The sequence below is a fragment of the Diaphorina citri genome, unplaced genomic scaffold (assembly GCF_000475195.1).
Source record: "Diaphorina citri unplaced genomic scaffold, Diaci psyllid genome assembly version 1.1 scaffold2133, whole genome shotgun sequence".
Classification (NCBI taxonomy): domain Eukaryota; kingdom Metazoa; phylum Arthropoda; class Insecta; order Hemiptera; family Psyllidae; genus Diaphorina; species Diaphorina citri.
This window is the reverse complement of record NW_007379558.1, coordinates 46880-53384: the sequence shown is the minus strand read 5'-3', so window position 1 is coordinate 53384 and position 6505 is coordinate 46880.

Sequence of the window (6505 nt, the reverse complement as noted above, 5' to 3'; positions counted from 1 at the left end):
CTCTCTCTCTCTCTCTCTCTCTCTCTCTCTCTCTCTCTCTCTCTCTCTCTCTCTCTCTCTCTCTCTCTCTTACCTATTCTAAGATTCCTATACATTATATTCAAAGGGACATTGTGTTTCGTCAGTGTTCCCTTTTCTTCCCACAAAGACTCTAGCCGTTGGCCCACCCATAGCATTGGTAATTTATAAGTCTCACACCCTAGAGACCGAGAGTTCGAGTTAATTACGTACAACGTTGTTTACCCTGGCGATGCCTACGTTCCAACCGGAGGGGATTTGTTTTCTTCTCTCTCTTCCTTTCTTATTTCGGCGTATTTTGCTCGAGAAGGAGAAGAAGAAGAAGAAGGGTAAGTGGAAGAAAAGAAGTAGAAGGAGGAGAAATAAGAGGGGTGGAGGAAGAAGAAGATGAAGAAGAAAAGGAGGGCTAAAGGGAAGAGAAGACCGGAGAAAAGAGGAACAAGGGAAGAAGAGGGACTGGAGGAGAGGAAAGGGAATTTAAGAAAGATGAGGAAGAAGAGGATGAAGAAGAAAAGGAAAAGAAGAAGGGGAAAGAGGAGCAAGAGAAGAAAAGGCGTTGGAGGAGAAAAAGGAGAAATAAGAAGAGAAGAAGAATACGGAAGAAAGGAAGAGGATAAGAAAGATTAGCTGGTTGTTTTTTCTCAACATATTTTGGACTCGGCTTTTCAATTTTCACCGGTTTTTCAATGGGCTGATGTTCTTCATGTTTAACAGTCGTTTTGTGACTAGCTTTAGGAGCTGGTTTTGCTGTTGGCCTACTCTGAGCTGGTGGGGTTTGTTTAATCACTTGAGGATAGCTCTTGGGACTAGGTTTAGCACGGGGTGCTTTAGTTGTGGGGTGGGTAAAAAACCCTTTGAAAAAAAAAAAAAAAAAAAAAAAAAAAAAAAAAAAAACAAACAAACAAAAAACAAACACAAACACAAACCCGACTCAAAGTTGTGACTTTGTCGAAAAATGAAAAGCTCATCCCTAAAGGAAGTAAAAAAAAGTGTTGGTTATTTACAAAAACGAAAGAATTACCTACACATTTTGATGAATACCTAAACACAAAAGTTCATACTACTATGACTTTAAAATTGACGTCTTTTTTTATATCAGTACTTTTTTGTGGAGGGTAACTCTTGACGTTAATTTTTTAACACGAAGTGTTTTTTTGGGGGGATTGTTATTAACCGAACCAAGAGAGGAGCTAGAACTGACTTGAATAATACCGTGATGTATAATTACTTACATGTTTGTAACCCTTGAAGAAAAAAAAAAATCAGTAATGGAACAACGGCTACATTAGACACGTGTGGTCTGTGTCGTAGCATGCCCTTCCCGTAGTATTCCTCTCAGATGGGAGAGAAGATTAAAGAACAAATAGAGAACGGGGATATGCAGCTTTCAAATTTAATTACCTACGTAGGTATTCCGTAAAATAAAAAATACCTAGGTAATAATAATAAAAAAATGATTTAGTATGCAGCGCCTTGTGTTTATGCAACGTGCATTAATGTTATCATTCGAGACGGATAAACTCTCAAACACGTAGAACGCCACGTAGAAATTTTTACCTTTGCTAACTGCTGTATAGCAGTACGTGGGCTACGTGCTACGTGGAACGCTGCTTACGGAAATGGCAAATAATGTCTAATGTAATTTTTCTTCCGTGGCAACTCTGTTTTTTCTCCTCCTCCTCCTCCTCCTCCTCATCCTCCTGCTCCTCCTCCTTCTTCTTCTTCTTCTTCTCCCTCTTCTTCTTTTCCTCCTCCTCCTTCTCCTCCTCCTCCTTCTTTTCCCTCTTCTTCTTTTCCTCCTCCTTCTTCATCTTCTCCTCCTCCTCCTCCTTCTCCCCCTTCTTCTTCTTCTCTTTTTCTCCTTCTTCTTTTCCTCCTCCTCCTCCTCCTCCGTCTTTTTTTCTTCTTCTCTATTTTCCTCTTTTTTTTTAATTTGCTCTTTCATATCCATCGTAGGTATTAAGGTTTATTGTATTGCTTGTCTGGTGTTCTGTTACACTCTGTTACAGCAGTCATGACTTTTTGAAATGATTTGCTGAAGCCTCTTTGTCGTTTTCATTAGCTGCGTATGGAAAATGCATTAAAATAAGAACTACACGTGTTTGAAATACCTAGGTACGATCGTAGGTATTAAGGTTTATTGTATTGCTTGTCTGGTGTTCTGTTACACTCTGTTACAGCAGTCATGACTTTTTGAAATGATTTGCTAAAGCCTCTTTGTCGTTCTCATTAGCTACGTATGGAAAATGCATTAAAAGAAAAACTACACGTGTTTGAAATACCTAGGTAGGTATCTTTATTGTTGTATTGGTAGGTACTATTGGTTCCAAAAAGCTACTAGGTATAATTTATTGTCATTATCAAGTATCTTTCTTTTCCTGACACTTACTAAAACTCCCTTCTGAATCTGCATCAACACAGAATTTTCGACAGAACTAGCTTCCAATATTCTTCTCAATCATACTTACACATTGCAATTTAGCATTTCATCAATTTTTTACTCAGTTCACGCTGAACCTTCGGAGGAGTAACTCCACGATCCCCCACTTCCACCTTCTCCTTCTCCACTGCTTTCGCCTCCCTCGTCACCTTCCGAAGACCAACTCCAAGAGCCGCTCTTACCTTCTCCTTCTCCTCCACCTTTTCCACCTTCAGCTCCTTGTGAGCTTCCTCCATCAGACGACCAACTCCAGGATCCAGACTTGCCTCCTTTAGCTCCTTTGGAGCCATCCTCTTTCACTTCTTCAACCTTCCCGGGAACGAACTTCCACTTGCCTTTTTTCCGTGGTGGCTCGGTTATCTCCTCTTCTGGCTGCCACTGCCACTTGCCGCCCGTTGCTTTGATCACCTCCCACGGTTCTTCTTCGTATTCTTCGCTGTATTCTCCTCCGCCTTTGGCTTTACCTCCTTGGGCTTTACCTTTACCTTGACCTAATTGGGCTTTACCCTTGGCATGTCCTCCTTGGGCTTTAGCCTTGCCTTGACCTCCTTGGGCTTTTGCTTTACCTTGACCTCCTTGGGCTTTACCCTTGGACTTGCCTCCTTCGGCCTTTGCTTTGGGGTGCCCTACTGGGGATTTACCCTTGGACTTATCGCCTTGCCCTTTACCTTTGGTCGGATGTTTCCCAGTCTTCTGCTTCGGCTTGGCTGGAGATTTGTCCTGTTTATGTTCCTTTGACTGATGCTTCTTTCCTCCTTCTTTCCCTTTTCCATGTCCTTGGGCTGGGTGTTGGTGGCCTGCCTTTTTTCCATGTTCTTTCCCACCTTTAGCTTTCCCTGGTGCTTTGCCTGGGTGTCCTTTCTTCTGTCCATTTCCTTTCACGTGTTTCTTTCCACCTTCTTTAGCTTTCTTGGGCCCGTGATGGCCTTGGGCGTATTGTCCTTTGCCTTTTGCTTTACCTTTTGGGTGTTTTTCCGACTGTTGTCCTTTACCTTTTGCTTTCGGGTGTTTGCTTGAATGTTCTCCTTTGCCCTTTGCTTTCTGATGTTTGGCTTTATATTCTCCTTTGCCCTTTGCTTTTGGCTGTTTGCCTTTCTTTCCATGTGCTTGGGAATGCTTCTTCACTCCTTCTTTAGCCTTTTTAGGTACGTTGTGTCCATGTCCTCCTTTGCCTTTCGAATGTTTTGCTGCGTGACCTTTGCCCTGTCCTTTATTCTTAGGTTGCTTTTTTTCTCCATGCTCTCCTGCTCCCCATTTTCCTTTTCCTCCTTTCTTCCAGCGCCATGTCCCTTTCTCAGTTTCAGTCTGTCCTGGTGTGAACACCCATCGCCCTCCTTTCTTTTTCTTCCGACGTGGGACCTCCTCTTCTTCGTCCCAAACCCATCTGCCTTCTGCTACTTTCGGCTGCTTTTCATGGTACTGGCCTTTACCAGCTGCTTTATGTTTCTGTTTAGCTGGTACTTTTTCGTGGAATTGCCCTTTACCAGCGACTTTATGGGGTTGTTTAGCTGGTACTTTGTGTTGGTATTGGTCTTTACCAGCAGCTTTATGTGGTTGTTTAGCTGGTACTTTTTCATGGAACTGCCCTTTACCAGCGGCTTTCTGTGGTTGTTTAGCTGGTACTTTTTCATGGAACTGCCCTTTACCAGCGGCTTTATGTGGTTGTTTAGCTGGTTGATCGTCTTTGGCATGGGAACTGTCCTTTTACCAGCGGGCTTTGTGAGGTTTTTGCTGGGTGATTCCTTTGGTATTTACCTTTACAGCTTGGTGATGAGGGTTTAGCTGGTGTTTTTTCTGCCAACACTTATTTTTTGGATCGCGGCTTTTCAATTGTTTCAGACCGGTTTTTCAATGGGCTGATGTTCTTCATGTATTAATTATGTCGTTTTTTGTGGGACTAGCTTTAGGAGCTGGTTTTTGGTTGTAGCCTACTCTGAGCTGGTGGGGTTTGTTTAATCACTTGAGGAGATAGCTCTTGGGACTCAGGTTTAGCACGGGTGTTATTAGTTGTGGGGAGAGTAACTGGCACTTCCGTTGTGCTGTGCTTAAACTGTGCAGTACATCAGTTGTTTTCAGCAGGGTGGGAACACTTTTGAACAACAGGTTTGGTGTTGAACCGCGATGCAATATTTTTACCGAAGGGATAATTGAGATGAGGTTCAGTGAGAAATACTTGACCATTATAGAAGCCTTCATTGATACGATCTTCGATTGGGCCTGGATAACCATATTCTATTGGTAGAACCTTTGGTATGATGGGCGCATCAAAAATGGGTCGCGGCTCAAAGAACACTGAATATTGACCTCCGTAGAATGGGGCTTCGTGAATTGGATTGTAGACTGTGGGTACTTGCCTCACCAATGGTTCTATGAGCACTACGACAATCTCCTCTTCTTCAGTATACTGGTAGGTGACAATGGAGGGGACGTCGAAAATGTCTTCATCAATTTCAGTAAACTCGTGGTCTCTCGATAGAGACGCCAGGTAGTCATCAGTGGCAAACTTGGAGTTGGAATAATAGTCGTAAATATCGGTGAAAGGTAGATTGCCAAACTTGTTGTCCAGTTTGTTCTGAAGAACTTCTGCGATTACTTGGCTTTCAGGTTTGGGTGCTAAGGTCAGATCATCCGTCACGACTTTGCTGCCGTCCTTGGGCAAATGTCGGAAGAACCCATTCCCGACAAACGGATTTTTCGCCTTTTTGATTTTCTGACAAGAACATTGATAGACATAACCATCATCACCTTCTAGTTTCACAGTTTTTGGTCCGGCATTGGATGTTGGTTTTCCATGGAATTTCCCTTCTCCTTCATGTTGGTCAGGAGTATATCCTACACCACGACGGGTCCTTTTTACATGGTCTTTTATTTCATGGAATCCCTCTTCTCCTTCAGGATGGTAATCAAGATCGAGGTTACCATCCAATGTTTCTTCACTTCCATGACCGTAATGCAGGTCTGGTTTGCCGGGCAATTGTTTTTCATTCTTCTTGACGTAATCATCATCTGGATTTACATGTTTGGGGATATCACGTGGGTACCGAGGTTTTGGAGGATCTCTTGCTTCCGCATTCTGAGAGAGATATAGTGCTGCTAGAGACAAGAGTAGTAACAATTTCACTGCTGCAACAAGGGCCTGGAAAAGAGATAAGTGAAGTTAAATGGATTTTGACCACTGTACCTACCTGACCTACCTAAAAGTTGTCAAGTCAAATCAAAGATAACGTTCTATCTGCTCAAAGGAAGCTTTGAAGAGAAGTGACATCAATCCAGAAAAATGTATTCCTACTTTCAAAAAGGCAATAAAAGTAAAATCAAATGCCAGTAACTAAAATTTTACAATTTCCAAAGTCAGTGCTCAAAAAGGGGAAAGAATAGTTACCATTTTCGGATGTCTTCACACGCTAATGACCATGTCATCAGGGTCGAACACCTAGATACAAACAGAAGTCCCTCAAGAATTTTCAAGACAGAGAACTGGCAGGAGCCCGACTGGTCCCTTTTTAAGTCGGGCGGTTTTCATTTATACCTAGGTATCACACTTCACGAGTTTCGAGCACGGGGGAAACATTATCGTGAAAAGTCACGAAGTAACGTGATGAGGTGTTATCAATTCAGGTGACACGTTTGTGTACCCGACTACCCGTCTAGAGAATTACGCAAATTAAGTATCCTAAGTAAGTAGATACATACATAGATTCTTAATTTCTACCTAATCCTGGGTAAGTAACTACGTACAGATTTCACTAAACTATTAGGGACCCTAACTATCATGTTGAAATATTGGGACTTGAGAAAATAATAGGTACCTACCTAAATAATTTTCAGGTTGAGTTCAAAGGAACAATGACTTTGATTAAGAGATCGTTCACGAAACTATTAGGGAACCTAACATTATGTTGAAATATTGGTACTTGAGAAAACAGCAACTAAAAAAAAAAAAAAATCATGATGCGTTCAAAGGAACGATGATTTTGATTAAGAGGTCAAATGTAATGGTCTATGACATATAAATGCGCATAGCGACCGGTGCCAGCATGGTAGGTA